At 43.8% G+C, this 16,442-nt stretch overlaps 1 protein-coding gene across 2 annotated transcripts in view; it reads left to right on the top strand.

Moving 5' to 3' along the window:
- BAHD1 (bromo adjacent homology domain containing 1) overlaps positions 1-16,442 on the top strand; it is a 161,276-nt gene that overhangs the window by 59,531 nt on the left and 85,303 nt on the right. The window lies entirely within an intron of this gene.

The following is a 16,442-nucleotide window of genomic DNA, read 5'->3' as shown; positions in this document are numbered from 1 at the left end:
ACAGGAAAGTCTATGAGATTTCAGAATCTCATGCACACAGCTGGGTTTTTATGTCCTCATTATTTTGTGCAAATCCTTGGGATTTGCAGAATGGAGCATGTCACTTCTTTTAGCGTTTTTTCAGTGTTTTTTCCAGCGTTTTTCACCCATTAAAAGCAATTGGTGGTGCAAAAAAAAATTGAGAAAATGCTGAACAAACGAACGTATTAGTTTTTTCTGCGTCTTTTGTGCTAAAACCAGATGATGTAGAATTGGTTTTTTTTCTGCAATAAGCTTTATCAGCATGCAGAGACAACTGTACCATGAAAAAAAACCGCTGGAAAAAACTGCAACATGTGAATAGAGCCTTACACCTGTTGAGGATGCTCCATATATGCAATATTCAATCTCTGCTCACATAGCTGGTATGACAGCTCCTCAGTGTCCCTCCTTCCTGCTGAGATCTCAGATCGCTCAGTACAAGCTGCAGCTGTCAGTCAGGTTGGGAGGGCAGAGTCTTTTTGGCCATTTGAACATGCAATTATATGCTGCATGTGTACCAACTTAAACCAAGCTCAATTTTTGTGTTTTTTCTTTGTATTTTTGCATTCTGTGCAAGCTAGGGTGTGGCCTCCCTCTCCTGAGCTGGAAATTGTATTTAAAGGCTTCCCCTGACTGGTGTCCTAGTGGTTGGGACCCGGTCCTTGTCTGCCCTTATTCACACAGACGTCAACTTTGACACATGATAAGGTTTTTAATATTAGACAGTGTAGGACCGCCCCAACTACAGAGTCACCTTGTCGATGGTGGGACGGCTTTTAAGCTAGGTTTGATCAAATACAGTATTACTAAGAACTCTGTATGATTTAAATGCACTTTTGCTTTTTACTTATTTAATTACAGCAGGGTTTTTTTCATTTTGTCTTTTGTAGGTTTTGTATGCTTTATGGCCATGTGAACATGCATTTATATGCTGCATGTGTACCAACTTAAACCAAGCTCAATTTTTGTGTTTTTTCTGAACCCACTTGGACTCATGAGCTGGACTCAAAAAAACTATTGCCAAATGGGTTTGGTCATGGTGATAGCCAATGGAACCCTACCTTTATGCCTCTTTTTGGGGAGCACATCATATAGTTTTCTGGCCCCGTCCAACTCTGCACTTCCGTACAGAGGGAGAAATAAGTATTGAACACTTCTCCAATTTTCGAAGTAAATCTATTGGTAAAGGTGACATTGACATGAAATACTCATCAGATATCTGTAACAACCCATCCAATCTAGACAGGCAAAGAAATCACACCAAAGATGTCCATAAATTATGTGTGATAATGAGAAATGACACAGAGAAAAATGTGTTGCACACACTTCCTGAAACGTATTTAATACTTCGTACAAAAGCCTTTGACGGTGATGAAACTTCCAGATGCCTGCTGTATGGAGAAACTAGTCGCAGACATTGCTCAGGTGTGATTTTGGCCCATTCTTCCACACAAACATGTCACATCCTGAAGGTCCTGTGGGCTCCTTCTATGAATTCTGAGCTTTAGTTCCTTTAATAAATTTTCTATTGGATTCAAGTCCAGTGATCAGCTCGGCCATTCTAGCAGCTTTATTATCTTTCACTAAAACCAGTTGAGAGTTTCCTTGGCTGTGTATTTGGAATCATTATCTTGCTGAAATATCCACCCTTGTTTCATCGTTATCATCCTGGTAGATGGCAGCAGATTTTTATCAAGAATGTCTCTGTACATTTGTTCATTCATCCTTTCTTCAAGCTTATGAAGTTTGCCAGTGCCGTATGCTGAAAAACAGCCCCACACCATGATGTTCCCACTGTCAGGCTTCACTGTTGGTGTGTTTTTGAGGTGATATGCAGTGTATTTTGGCATCCAAACATAGTATGTATTATGGCATTCAAAGAATTCAATTTTGGTCTCATTTGACCAGACTTTATTCTCCCAGTATTTCACAGCCTTGTCTAAGTGTTGTTGTGCAAACTGTAAATGACTTGAACATGCTTTTTGTTCAGCAATGGAGTCTTGCCTGGTAAGCGTGTATACAGGCCATGGAGGTTGTGAGGTGAGCTGCATACAGGCCATGGAGGTTGTGAGGTGAGCTGCATACAGGCCATGGAGATTGCGTGGTGAGCTTTATTCAGGTATTGGAGGTTGTGTGGGGAGCTCCATACAGGCCATGGAGGTTGCGTGCATTACTTAATGTTTTCTTTGATACATTTTTACCTGCTGATTCCAGGTCTTTCTGTAGCTCTCCACAAATATTCCTTGGCTCTTGGAGAACTCTTCCAACAATTCTTTTCACTCCTCTGCCTGAAATCTTGTGGAGAGCACCTGGCTGTGGCCGGTTTATGGTGAAATTATGTTATTTTTACTTCCAGATTATGGCCCCACCAGTTCTCAATGCTTCAGTAGTTTAGAAATTCTTCTCTAAGCAATACCAACAGTATGTTTTGCAACAATAAGGTTGTGAAGGTCTTGAGACAGCTCACTGGTTTTACTCATCATGATATGTTTCTGTGTGGCACCTTAGTAATGAGACACCTTTTTATAGGCTATCAGATGAACTAGCTGATATTATTTGTCACTAAGAGGAGGATTTCTTTCTAATTAGTGGTGGATTTCAGCTGTTGTCAGGACTTTCCATGGCTTTTTGCATCTCTCTTTCGTCATGTGTTCAATACTTTTTCCCTGTGTCATCTCTCATTATTACACATACTTTATGGACATTTCTGGTTTGATTACTTTGGCTGTGTGGATTGGATGGGTTGTTATTTAGAGAGAATTTCATGTCAATAGCACCTTTAGAAATATATTTATTAAGAAAATTTGTACAACACAGTCAATGGTGTGATTGCTCTCCCTCCAATGGCTGCAGATCCTTGGCGAAGCCCTGGAGTAGAACGCCTGGACTCTGAACGCACTGAGATGGATATAAAAATGATGGTCTTGGTGAGTACTGCTGGAGCGAATGGGACCAGAGATGAACAAGGACTCTTATTCAGGCTAGGCTAGGCTTTTGGGGCTGATCTGGCTTCTGAATGTGCCTGAAGTAGCGCTCACCAAGACCGAACTCTCTGTATATGGATAACTACAATACTTTTATTCCCTGCGACTAATAAGCAGCCTACTGTATTCGTTGCATCGTCACTGGCATTTACTGGAGCGTTCCTGATAAAGCACATTAGTCATTGCTGTGACACATTTAAGGAGGAGTATTTTCCGCAAAAGTAAAGTGTGCAAAAAAAATGCACTAGTAATGGTAAGAAGAACGGAGACAGTTTTTACAAGTGTCTACTATGTGTCATCAAGAAGAAGCGTGATGGATGATGGGAACCTGTTTCACAGTTGTAGTTGGGATACTTTGGCTATGTTCATACATAGCATTATTCTGTGCATGCATATGTGCATTTTTTTGTGTTTTTGCTTGCATTTTTTTCACCATTTATTAAAATACACTGCAAAAACGTTGAAATGATTGACATGCTGCATATTTAAAAAAACATCCAAAATAAAAAAAGTATGAATGAGATTTTTCGAAATCTCATTCACTTTGCTGACGCTGTTAAAAGCGTTTTTGCTGCAGACAAAAAAATGTGAACTTATCCTCAACTAGTTTTCATAGGACAATTTCTTATTGATCACTGGGGGTCCTCCGACGGTGGAACCCTCACCTATCATCAGGATGGGTATATGTTTATCCCTGACAGGGCACATTTGTCCCCATCAGAATAAAGCGACCACCGCTCAATTCATTCACTGTGGGACTATTGGAAAAATGACCGCATCAGCTAGACATTAGTCCATGTGGCATTCAGCTTCCCTGCAATGTGATCACTGAGAACCGACTGGCTGCTACGACAGACGGGGTCGGATGAACGCCTCCGTGTCTGTTATGTGGTTATTTCTGTGACGCCCAACCTGTTGCTGGGTGTGAAGATCTGGAATTGTGGGTTGTAATAATCACCTAGGCAGGTTAACAATTCACCAATTTTTGATTCCCTACATCCATGGTTTCACAACAAATCCGGGTAGATGGCCAAAATACATTAACCCCAGTGCACAAGATCCCCACCCCGTAGCCGGTAGTTCCACTGCCCCCGTAACAGGGGATACTCACTCTCTCCCAACTTTTGGTTGGCCGACAGATTTCCTATCTCCCACCAGTATAGCCTGTAGTCACAGTCCATGCTCCTCAAGATGGCAGATAACACAACCGTAGCACATGTATATCGCTTCAGCTGGCAACAACAGTCCTTAAGATATTTCCTCACATCCAGACGATAGATATCGCGACCTTAGAACGTGTATTAAGCTCCATCCAGCTGGCAACCGATCTCCAGTCTTCATAGAGGAGCCATCCATACATTGGCGCCAGAATCTCACCAACAGATCCTCACCCCATCACTGCACCAACTCACTCACTAAACAAGTTGCTTACTGTTCTCCCTTCCTGGGATAAGCCCCCCGAAAGGGCAAAGGTGTTCACACCCTCCCTCCCCCCAAAAGCTAACTTTGCATTGTTGAATGTATTTTCCTCAGGCTGAACCCATTACCTAGGACTGCATGTTAGTCGTCAAGTTTCCCCCACTACACAGGTGGAATCTCAAGCCATGTCCTCTGCGGTCTCCCATTTCACTGCAGTCGCCAAGATTCCTGCTCAGCAGAGGTGTCGGCCCCGGCGTCTTGCCCAGACTGATGCTAGGCGTCTGGTTGCTCCTTCTGGCTCTGCTATATCACCATGCTTGAGTCAACAGCAAGCAGACGCTCCTGAGACTAAGTCCTGTCTATTACTTACTGAGCATGCCTGTGGGATGACCTCTCATTGGAGGTCGGAGGTCACATGCGCAGGTCCCGTTCCTGCTCGAATTGGTCCACTGGGAAGGTCCCGGAAGGACGCCGCTATAAAAGAGTCACATGGCCGCTCGGTCATGCGCTAGTATAGACTCTTATGGTTAGTTGTGTGTGTGCTGATGGATGCATGAAACTGGTGACTGATGCTTTATAACTCCCCTCCCTTGGATACGCATGGTATAGAGCAATTAGAGCTAGAGTCAGCGCTTGCTAGTGGCATTGTCTTGAGCCACTGTGCTACCCAGTCTCAGCACCACACCTAGCGCCATACTGTGCCATACAGCACGAGGCACAATTGTACTGCGTTGACAGCAGCGTCCGTCAGTAGCGGCGCCGTGCGCAAAATAGTGCGCTTTCCTACCCTAAGCTTAGGGTGGTTAGTGGCGTCCACCTGGACTGCGCTGTATGCACATCAAGTGCTATATCTTTAGTGAGGTTACTCAGGCACCGCTGTTGCAGTGCCGAATGCTAGGGGGTCTAGAGGGACTCTAACCCCGTGCCATTGGGGTAGGCTCCTGTGACCAAACCCTAGCGTTCATCCTGCGGTATTGCGACCCTGTAAAGTAACAGGGTTCGCCTTCTTGTTCACCGGGTGAAGTCAACCTGTGTGTATTTGCTATACCACCAGTCAGTGTCCTCCATTACCAAGCAGCAGTTCTGCACGGTGGACCCCAGGCTGCGAACGCACCTCATTATCATCTTTATTATTTGGTGCATTTTGCCAGCCTAACACTGCATGTGAGACCCCGTGTGGTGACGTGTCCGCTGGGTCTACTATCCCCATACACACACAATGGGACAAGTGGCTGGGAGAACAATGGCTTGAGGCCACTGAGATAGTAACGAGAGTAATGGAATCATTGCTTTACCTGATTACCAATCTTGGATCTGGCCTCATCTAATATATAATTACCTTGAAATGTCTTCATTTCGTGTTCCGTCCAGATGTGTCCGGACCCCAGCATTCCAGGTGGCGGAAGTTCACCGACCACCATATTGGGACACCCAAGTGATGGGTGTCTCAATATGGAAACTGCTGGTGGTACCTGCCTCTTGTGCAGTACCACCAGCGGAACACTGTCGCACCACACACACACACATACTGTATACGCCATACGCAGCCTCTTGCATGGTACCACCAGTGGAACACTGTCGCGAACACGCCGCCGCCGGGACCAGCCGAATGATTCACTGACCTCCGCCATCTTAGTACAGGAGGAGTGCATGCGCAGTTTTAATGTGACTGCCACTATCTGTCTGCACAAAAATCGCGGCGGTCTGATTTACTGCGCCTGCGCGAATTCCGTGCAGGCGCAGTGAATCATTCGGCTGATCCCAGTGGCAGATGCGCGACGTGTCTACAGGCAGAGGAATGCCAGTCACATTAAAGGGATTTTCCCACGAGCGAAAGTTCATTTTAAAAATTGTCTGTGTCTGACCATGAACGGAGCATACCACATCTCCTGGGCAGGGGAGGAAGCAAAAGACAACACTGACATTACAGCAGGGGATCACAGAGGATTCATTTTGTGAGGTAAAATATTTCACTGACTGTTTTTAAACAATATTTTACCTCACAAAATTTACGCTCTGCGATCTCCTGCTGTAATGTCAGTGTTGTCTTTTGCTTCCTCCCCTGCACAGGAGCTGTGGTATGTTCTGCACACGGTCAGACACAGACAACTTTTAAAATTAAATTTCGTTCGTGGGAAAACCCCTTTAAAAAGCAAATATCATCGCCAACATCAAAAAAATACCAAGAATATACCATCAAAGAAAAGGACGGCTATCCAAGTTACTGCAGAAACATGACAAGGGGGATAGCACATGGGGTAGACAGGTCAAAGAAGAAAGCACAGAGTGACGAAGTCAGCACATGGGGAAAGAGAGAGGGGATAGGTGGGTGAGCACATGGGGGGGAGAGATTCTCAACACTGCAAACCCTGCCCCCATCGTGACATTACCGCCCGGCCTCCATCTAGTGTATACATAAGATCAAGCCTGCTCGTCTTCCTCTGCTTACTGTCACTGAATGGAAACATTGATTCCTGAGGCTGAACTGACGGGCAAGCAAATCTCTAATAAAACAACAATAACATGGACATAACTAATGCTCCGTGCTGCAAAAAGTCTGCATACCTTAGAGCAGTGGATTCTATGTCTGTTTGTCCAATAGTTTGTATAACAAAACCAGCTCCTCACACTTGTGTCAAAGAAGTCAGTGATTTTTCCTATATATAGCAATACTAGGGTAGTGTCCAGACCATCTCAGGTTCAAAACCCTTAAGGGAACTAAAAAATAAAGTAACCATTTTTTAAATTTTTCCCCAGTGAACAATAAAGAAATGTAAAAAAATAAAAATATAAATATTTGGTTTCAGCATGTCAAGAATAGTCCAATCAAAATATAAAATTAATTATCCTGATATGTAAAAACTGTAAAGAAAAAACAAAAATAGAAATACCAGACTTGCAGCTTTTGGGTCACCACTCCATAAAAAAACGCAATTATGAAGTGATCAAGAGGTGGTATTTACCCCAAAATAGTATCAAAAAGGACATCAGGTCACCACGCAAAAAAAAGAAAACCTCACAAAGCTCTATCTATCAAAAAAATAAAAATATTATGGGTTTTTGGAAAATAGTGATTCAAGCAAAATGGTTTCTTTTTTTTAAAAAAAAAACGAATTTCTTAATTGAAGGGGGAAAAATGATGAAAGCGCAAAATTGTAAAATTGTTCAATCCTTCAGGGGTTAATAAATCCAAGTAGTCTTTAAAAAATAAACTGGTTGATATGTATGAGATGCCTTTTTTTTTTTTATTTGCACAATTTAAATGGGCGAGTTTGACCCCAAAAACACAAGAGACTAGTGCATGCTGGGATTGTCCATGTGAAGAAGGGGAGCAGCGCATAAGTCTGTGCACTATCAGACAGGACACAGAATGCGCTCGTCTGCACGAGTTCTAAGTATTAGGGCCCTGCACTCCTGGACTAGACCAATAAAACTCCTAAATATAGGAAACTCGCCTAAAGAGCAGCGAACGATGCCAATAACAATGCGAACCATCAAGCCATGAAAAGCAAATTTGTGGAATCCAATATATGTGATTGTAATGGTGGAGGAATAATGACCCTGAGAAGACACTTTGAGAGTCAATGAGGTGTGCAGAGAAATGAACAGCAGGCCTGGTTAGCGCTCACAATGCTGTGGATTTCTAGGACTATCCCTGCTCCACTTGTGGAATCCTCTTCCTGTAATGGACACATGTGGATTGTGTGAATCCAGTTTGGTACAGTGTTAGTGTCATTGTGGGTTCTTTACAGTAAGAGCAGTAAAACTATAAAATGGTCTTATCCCCGAGGTTCTCTTATCCAGAGAATATTGGTTTCTCCGTGCTTTTGTGCTGACCACGTGAAAAACGGACATCCGAATGATCCCTTACTGTAACCATTAATTGGAATCTGTCAGCATTTTTTGCTATTTGATCTGAGAGCAGCATGATGTGTGAGCAGGTTGCGGGATGGTGACAGACAGGAGGCAGAGCAAGGGTTAACAGTTTTACTTAACAGGGGAATACTCCACGCAGGGAGGCAAACAGTTAAAGGGAGGACAAAAACAGTTCAGATGCAAAAAGATGTGAAGAGTCAATGAAAACTAGGGAAAAGAGTGACAGTTCGTGTTAGATCAACTTAGCCTGTCAGTCGTCTTTCAGGCCGTGGCAATTACGGAGCAGGCGATGACGCCAACCATGGCTGGCGTGAGGTTGTTCTGGTGGGGTCCTGTAGGCAACGATGGTCCATCTTCTGGCGGCAGCGGTTGGTGTCCAGTACCTTCCCCTGCCTCCAGTCCATATGCTGAATTGGCTGACAAGGGTGTGGGCCACAGCACTGTACGAGCCCAATGTGGCTTGGCAAATATACACTGGCAAAATTAGGGAGCAAGTGTCGGTCCCATACCCGGTCCCTCTTACGTGGCACGTGCGCTGTACTTACGGACACAAAGTGTATGGCATCTTGCTCTCTGGTAGTCACCAGACACACACTTCATGTCCCTCTCTCTCTGGTCCCCGCTGGCCTGCGCGATGCTGGTGCTCCCAGGACGGAGCACTCCTCTCTCTGAACTTCTGCAGCACGCCCGGCCTCTCTCTCTGCAGCGGTCCCTTTGCAGATGATGGGGGCTGCCACAGCACCGGTACTCGGTGGGGGGAAAATGGAGTGCGCCGCTCACCTCACTGTGCGCTGCCCCAGGTTGGCGCCAAAACTCCCTCTGCTGCTCGCGCTTTTGCTTTATACCCCCTTGGTCAGGAGGTTGGTCCGACTTACTATTACTTCCTCCAGGTAACAGGGGATCCAGCCTCGATAGTTCCGGCAAGCAAGTACCCGCAGTGTGGTCCTCCCCCTTACAGATGTAGGGTAGAGACCCTGATTCCAGGCATGTGTCACTTAGGCTAGTTTCACACTAGCGTTCGGCAGGGCTGCGGATGGCAGCCTACTTCCTTCTTTCTGCCTCCGTTAAGCCACGCCCACTGCAGCACCTTTTCCTTCAGCTCCGCCTACGTCTGCATGCATCCTGCGTACCCTATCTTTAACATTGGGTATGCAGGCCATGTGGATGTAAGCTGAAGCATCCGCATGCGTTGTTTTGACACGTCCAAAGCAACAAAATGCAACTTGTTGCGCTCGGCGCAGCATCAAAACAATGCATGCGGATGCGTCAGCATAAATCTGCATGGCCTGCGTACCCAATGTTAAAGATAGGTATGCAGGACGCATGCAGGCGTAGGCGTTGCTGAAGGCGGCAGTGGGCGGGTCTTAAGAGGAAGGAAGTAGGCTGCCATCCACAGCGCTACACAACGCTAGTGTGAAGCCAGCCTTGCTCAGCTGTGTTTTACTGATTCAATACAATCAGTGTTTCATCAGCAGATTATGACTACAGGACTAGGTGTCTTGTGCCTCCTAGTCCAGCCATGTCCCCACCATTGATTAGCAGCCTTCTGCTATTGTACAGCATACACAGAAAGCTGTCAATCAGTGGTGTGGGCAGGGTTATACACAGAAAGCTGCTAATCAGTGGTGTGGGCGGGGTTATACACAGAAAGCTGCTAATCAGTGGTGTGGGCGGGGTTATACACAGAAAGCTGCTAATCAGTGGTGTGGGCGGGATTATACACAGAAAGCTGCTAATCAGTGGTGTGGGCGGGGTTATATACTGAAAGCTGCCAATCAGTGGTGTGGGGGGAAGGTTTACATGGAAGCTGCCAATCAGTAATGTGGGGGGGAGGTTATACACAGGAAGATGCCAATCAATGGTGTGGGCAGGGATATACAGAGGAAGCTTACAATCAGTGGTGTGGGTGGAGTTATACACAGAAAGCTGCCAATCATTGGTGTGGGCGGGGTTATAAACAGAAAGCTGCCAATCAGTGGGGGTGAATATGTAGACAAATAAAGAGCCTGAAAAAGCTAAACGATTCAAAATTCTTAATAAAAACCCAATTGCAAAAATGAGTTTTACCCAAAAATACAGTTGTGCTCAAAAGTTTACATACCTTGGCAGAGTTTTTGCTTTCTTGGCCTTTTTTCAGAGAATATGAATGATAACAGCACAACTTTTTTTCCCACTCATGGTTAGTGGTTGGGTGAAGCCATTTATTGTCCAACTACTGTGTTTGTTGGACAATAAATGACAACCCAAAACATCTAAATGACCCTGATCAAAAGTTTACATACCCTGGTGATTTTGGCCTGACAACATGCACAGAAGTTGACACAAATGGGGTTGAATAGCTACTAAAGGTAACATACTCACCTGTGACCTGTTTGCTTGTAATCAGTGTGTGTGCATAAAAGCTGAGTTTCTGGTATCCGGACAGACTCTTGCATCTTTCATCCAGCCACTGACATTTCTGGATTGTGAGTCATGGGGAAAGCAAAAGAAATGTCAACGGATCTGCAGGAAAAGGTAGTTGAACTGTATAAAACAAGAAAGGAATACAAAAAGATATCCAAGGAATTGATAATGGCAGTCAGCAGCGTTCAAACTGTGATTAACAAATGGAAAATCAGGGGCTCTGTAAAAACAAAACCACGGTCAGGTAGACCATCAAAATTTGTGTCCACAACTGCTAGGAAAATTGTTCAGGATGCAAAGAAAACCCACAAATAACATATAAGCAAATATAACATACTAGATGGTGGCCCGATTCTAACGCATCGGGTATTCTAGAATATATATGCAGTTTATTTTTGATGATTTAATAATAATCATAGAATCATAGAATCGTAGAGTTGGAAGGGACCTTCTGGGCCATCTGGTCCAACCCCCTGCTCAAAACAGGTTTAGCTAAATCATCCCAGTCAAATGTCTGTCCAGCCTCTGTTTGAAGACTTCCATTGAAGGAGAACTCACCACTTCTCGTGGCAGCTTGTTCCATTCATTGATCACTCTGTCAAAAAGTTTTTTCTAATATCTAATCTGTGTCTCCTCCCATTCAGTTTCATCCCATTGCTTCTAGTCTTTCCTTGTGCAAATGAGAATAAAGTTGATCCTTCTACAATGTGACAGCCCTTGAGATATTTGTAGACAGCTATTAAGTCTCCTCTCAGTCTTCTCTTTTGCAAACTAAACATTCCCAAATCCTGCAACCTTTCCTCATAAGACAGGGTTTGCAGACCGGTCACCATTCTGGTTGCTCTTTTCTGAACTTGCTCCAGTTTGTTGATGTCTTTTTTAAAATGTGGTGCCCAAAACTGGACACAATATTCCAGATGAGGTCTGACCAAAGAGGAGTAGAGGGAAATAATGACTTCACGTGATCTAGACTGTATGCTTCTGTTAATACATCCTAGAATTGCATTTGCCTTTTTTGTTGCTGCATCACACTGTTGTCTCATATTGTCTGTGATCTATTAGTATACCCAAATCTTTTTCACATGTGCTGTTGCTTAGGCCTATTCCTCCCATTCTGTATTTGCTTTTTTCATTTTTATTGCCCAGATGTAGTACTTTGCATTTTTCCCTGTTTAAAAACCATTCTGTTAGTTGCTGCCCACTTCTCCAGTTTACTTATATCTTTTTGAATCCTCTCTCTCTTCTCTAGTATTAGCTATCCCTCCTAGCTTTGTGTCATCAGCAAATTTAATCAGTTTACCCTCAATTCCTTCATCTAAATCGTTGATAAAGATGTTGAACAATACAGGGCCCAGGACAGAGCCCTGTGGTACCCCACTTGAGACATTCTTCCAACTGGATGTGCAGCCATTTACGACCACTCTTTGGGTCCGATCACTAAGCCAGTTATGAATCCACCTAACAGTTGCCTTGTCCATTACATACTTAGTCATTTTTTCAATAAGGATTGTATGAGATACTTTGTCAAATGCTTTGCTGAAGTCAAGATATACTATATCTACAGCATTTCCTTGATCCACCCAATCAGTGATTCCGTCATAGAAGGAAATTAAGTTAGTCTGACATGACTTATTAGTTACAAACCCATGCTGACTCTGTTTAATCACTTCATTCTTATCCAGGTACTGACATACATGTTGTTTAATAATTTGTTCAAAGATCTTTCCTGGTATAGAAGTCAGACTCACCGGCCTATAGTTGCCTGGGTCCACCTTCTTCCCCTTTTTGAAGATAGGAACAACATTTGCTCTTCTCCAGTCTTCTGGGACTTCTCCTGTTCACCAAGAATTTTCAAAGATTATTGAGAGGGGTTCAAAAATTTCTTCTGCTATCTCCTTCAGTACTCTGGGGTGTAATTCATCTGGACCTGGAGACTTGAATTAATTTAGGTTAGCTAAGTGTTCCCTCACTATCTTTCTGTTTATAGATATCCTGGATTCTTCCTTAATAGGACAGTGAAGAACAGTTGATGTTACATTTCCTTTCTGAGAGAAAACAGATGCAAAATAGGAATTTAAAAGTTCGGCCTTCTCAACATCCTGTCTTACCATTTCATCATTTTCATCCTGTAAAAATCCTATAGCATCTTTGACTTTTCTTTTACTTTTGACATATCCCCAAAATCCTTTATTGTTGCTTTTGACATCTCTTGCAAGCCTCAATTCATTGTCAGCTTTAGATAATCTGATTTGTGCCCTGCAGGTTCTGCAGACAGCATTATATTCTTCTTTAGATATGCCTCCCTCTTTCCATTTTATAAACATTTTTTTTCTTCCTTTTTAAGGCATGTGCTTAAGTTCTGTGTTCATCCATCCTGGCTTCCTTAAATGCTTCCTATTCTTCCCTCTTTTCGGAATTGTTAACAATTGTGCTTTGAGAATTTCATTTTTCAAGGTTTCCCATCCTTCCTGGCCATTTTTGTCTTTAAGGATATCCAGCCATTGGATCCCTCCAATTCTCTTTCTGAATCCCTTAAAATCTGCCTTTCTGAAATCTAACCTTGACGTCTGAGTCTTCACAGGTCTTCCTCCTCTAGTTATCCAAAATTCTAAAATAGCATGGTCGCTACCTCCTAGGGTCCCAGACACTTTTACCTCCTCAACCATTTCCTCCCTGTTTATAAGGATTAGATCCAAGGTAGCAGTTACCCTTGTTTTCTCCCCTACCCTTTGGAAGATAAAGTTGTCAGCAAGAGAGGATAAGAATTTCCTTGACCTGTTAGTTTTGCCTGAGAGAGATTCCCAACAAATGTCTGGATAGTTGAAATCTCCCATGACAACTATGTCATATTTTATGGAGAACTTGGCCATTGGATGCATAAAGAGTTCATCCATATCTTCAGCTTGCACAGGCGGCCTGTAGTAAATGCCTACAATGGTGTCCTTTCCATTGTTCTGTCCTTGTATTCTTACCCAAACAGTTTCCACAGAACTCCCAGTCTCTGAAGCTTCAATCTCTGTGCAGATATACATGTTTCTAACATACAATGCGACACCTCCTCCTCGTTTATCAAGTCTGTTTCTTGCAAATAAGTTGTATCCTTCTAGTCTTGTATTCCAATCATGTGTATCGTCCCACCAAGTTTCAGTGATTCCAATGACATCATATTTCTTTTCCTGTGTTAGTAGTTCCAATTCTCCTTGTTTGTTGCCCATGCTTTGTACATTAGTATAGAAACTGTCATGGTCCAGTCCGGAGTTTATCTTCTGCTGTCTTCACTCCGGACTGGTCATGCGGGGGTTAATCTCCTCAGCCTCGTTCTGGAGCTAGCTGGGCTATTTCAATCCCTCACAGCCTGCTGACCAGTGTTAGTGATAGCTCAAGCTTGCAGTTTAGAGCCGCTGACCCTTGTACCCTGGTGATCCTCCTGCCTTGGACTGATATTCACGTGTATGACCCGGACTGATTTCTGACCCCGTCTCTTGGTATTCCTTTCTGCTGTTACGTTCCCTCTCTGGCATCTGACTCCCTGGCTTGTACCCCGACCACGTATTTCGTCTCACGTTTTGGACCCTGTGCTCATGTTTTGGCTTTCTGACTCTCGGCTTTGGTATTTTGACTATGTGTATTGCTGCTCCTTCTGGTACGTCGGCTACTGTTAGTTTCTGACTCGGTTCGTCTGACTATTCTCTCTCGTTACCTGTGGCACCTGTGCTGTTGCTCAGGGTTGCTGCTCTTAGTGTATAACCTCTCTTCCCTCACCAGCTCCCCCTGGTGGAGGTTTCACTACAGAAACATTTTAGTTTGTGATTGGTTTCTCTTTCTCCAATATTTTTATTAATTAGATTCTTTTCTCTTTGTTCTTCCTTTCCACTTCTAATAGCCGAGTTCTCAATAGCATTTGTCAGGTGTATGGCTTTTTCTGGTCTTTTGCTTCCCTTCCCATGTTGTTCTAGTTTAAAGCTCTCCTTACAAGTGTAGCAAGGCGACTTCCAAATACATGTTTTCCAGTCTTCGTAAGGTGCACCCCATCTCTAGCAAGTAGTCCATCGTAAAGGTAATTCACTCCGTGATCCATAAATCCAAATCGTTGCTGACGGCACCATCGACGTAGCCAGTTGTTCACCTGCAGAATCTTATTCCACCTCCTTGTTCCATGGCCATCCACTGGGAGGATGGAAGAGAAGACCACCTGCGCTCCCAGTTCTTTCACTTTCTTGCCTAAGTCTTCAAAGTCTCTGCAGATGGTTTCCAGGTCGTTTCTTGCGGTGTCATTTGTCCCCACATGTAGTAGCAGGAACGGGTAGTCGTCTGTAGGTCTGAAGAGTCCTGATATCCTGTCAGACACATTTTTAATTTTTGCACCTGGAAGACAGCACATTTCTCTTGAAGTTATATCCGGTCCGCAGATAGCGGCCTCCGTTCCTCTCAACAGGGAATCCCCCATGACCACCACTCTCCGTTCCTTCTTCACAACATTTTTCTTTCTCCATCCAGGAGGACTCTGAGGGCGTACAAGGTTGCTATTTGTGGGCAAAGTCTTACCCTGATGTATTTCTTCATCGTTTTCCTGCGTGAGAGCCTGGTACTGGTTCCTGAGAAGTATGGGTGCTGACTGCCTCCTGATCCTCCTGCTTCTCTGGGTCACGTCTCCATTCCTCTGTTTCTTCAGGTGCACATCGAATTTCTTCTCTTTCTGTAACATGAAGAGATAATGTCTGCTCTGTCTAAGAACTCTTCACCTTCCTTAATGATCTTCAACGTAGCTAACCTCTCTTCGAGATTTTGCAACTTTTCCTCCAACAGGGACACAAGCTTGCATTTGTGGCAACGGCCAAAACCCAGTGATCATTGAGCTCGCGGAGACTCTTCACTTATCCCAGAAGGCACTGGGAATATGCAAATGATCTCCTCAAGGCTCTTCCCCTGGATATATATATAGATAACAAATAAGCAGTCAATACAAAAGAAGATAGTATTCAGCTACAGATGGATCTGGATAAGTTGGAAACTTGGGCCGAAAGGTGGCAGATGCGGTTTAACATTGATAAATGTAAGGTTATACACATGGGAAGCAGGAATCAATATCACCATTACACACTGAATGGGAAACCACTGAGTAAATCTGACATGGAGAAGGACTTGGGGATCCTAGTTAATGATAAACTTACCTGGAGCAGCCAGTGTCAGGCAGCGGCTTCCAAGGCAAACAGGATCATGGGGTGCATTAAAAGAGGTCTGGATACACATGATGAGAGCATTATACTGCCTCTGTACAAATCTCTGGTTAGACCGCACATGGAGTACTGTGTAAAGTTTTGGGCCCCGATGCTCAGGAAGGATATAATGGAACTAGAGTGTGTACAAAGGAGGGCAACAAAGTTAATAAAGGGGATGGGGGAACTACAATACCCAGAGAGATTAGCAAAATTAGGATTATTTAGTCTAGAAAAAAGATGACTGAGGTGTGATCTAATAACCATGTATAAGTATATAAGGGGACAATACAAATATCTCTCCGAGAATATGTTTATGCCAAGGAATGTCACAAGGGGGCATTCTCTGCGTCTGGAGGAGGTTTTTCCACCAACATAGAAGAGGATTCTTTACTGTTAGGGCAGTGAGAATCTGGAATTCCTTGCCTGAGAAGGTGGTGATGGTGAAGTTGAGGGGTTCAAGAGAGGACTGGATGTCTTCCTGGAGCGTAACAATATTGTATCTTACAGCTAATAGGTTCTT

This window comes from Dendrobates tinctorius, unplaced genomic scaffold (assembly GCF_039654945.1).
Source record: "Dendrobates tinctorius isolate UK_male_01 unplaced genomic scaffold, ASM3965494v1 ptg000019l, whole genome shotgun sequence".
NCBI classification, from domain to species: Eukaryota; Metazoa; Chordata; class Amphibia; order Anura; family Dendrobatidae; genus Dendrobates; species Dendrobates tinctorius.
Note: the sequence above shows the minus strand (reverse complement) of the source record. Positions and strands in the feature narration are given on the sequence as shown.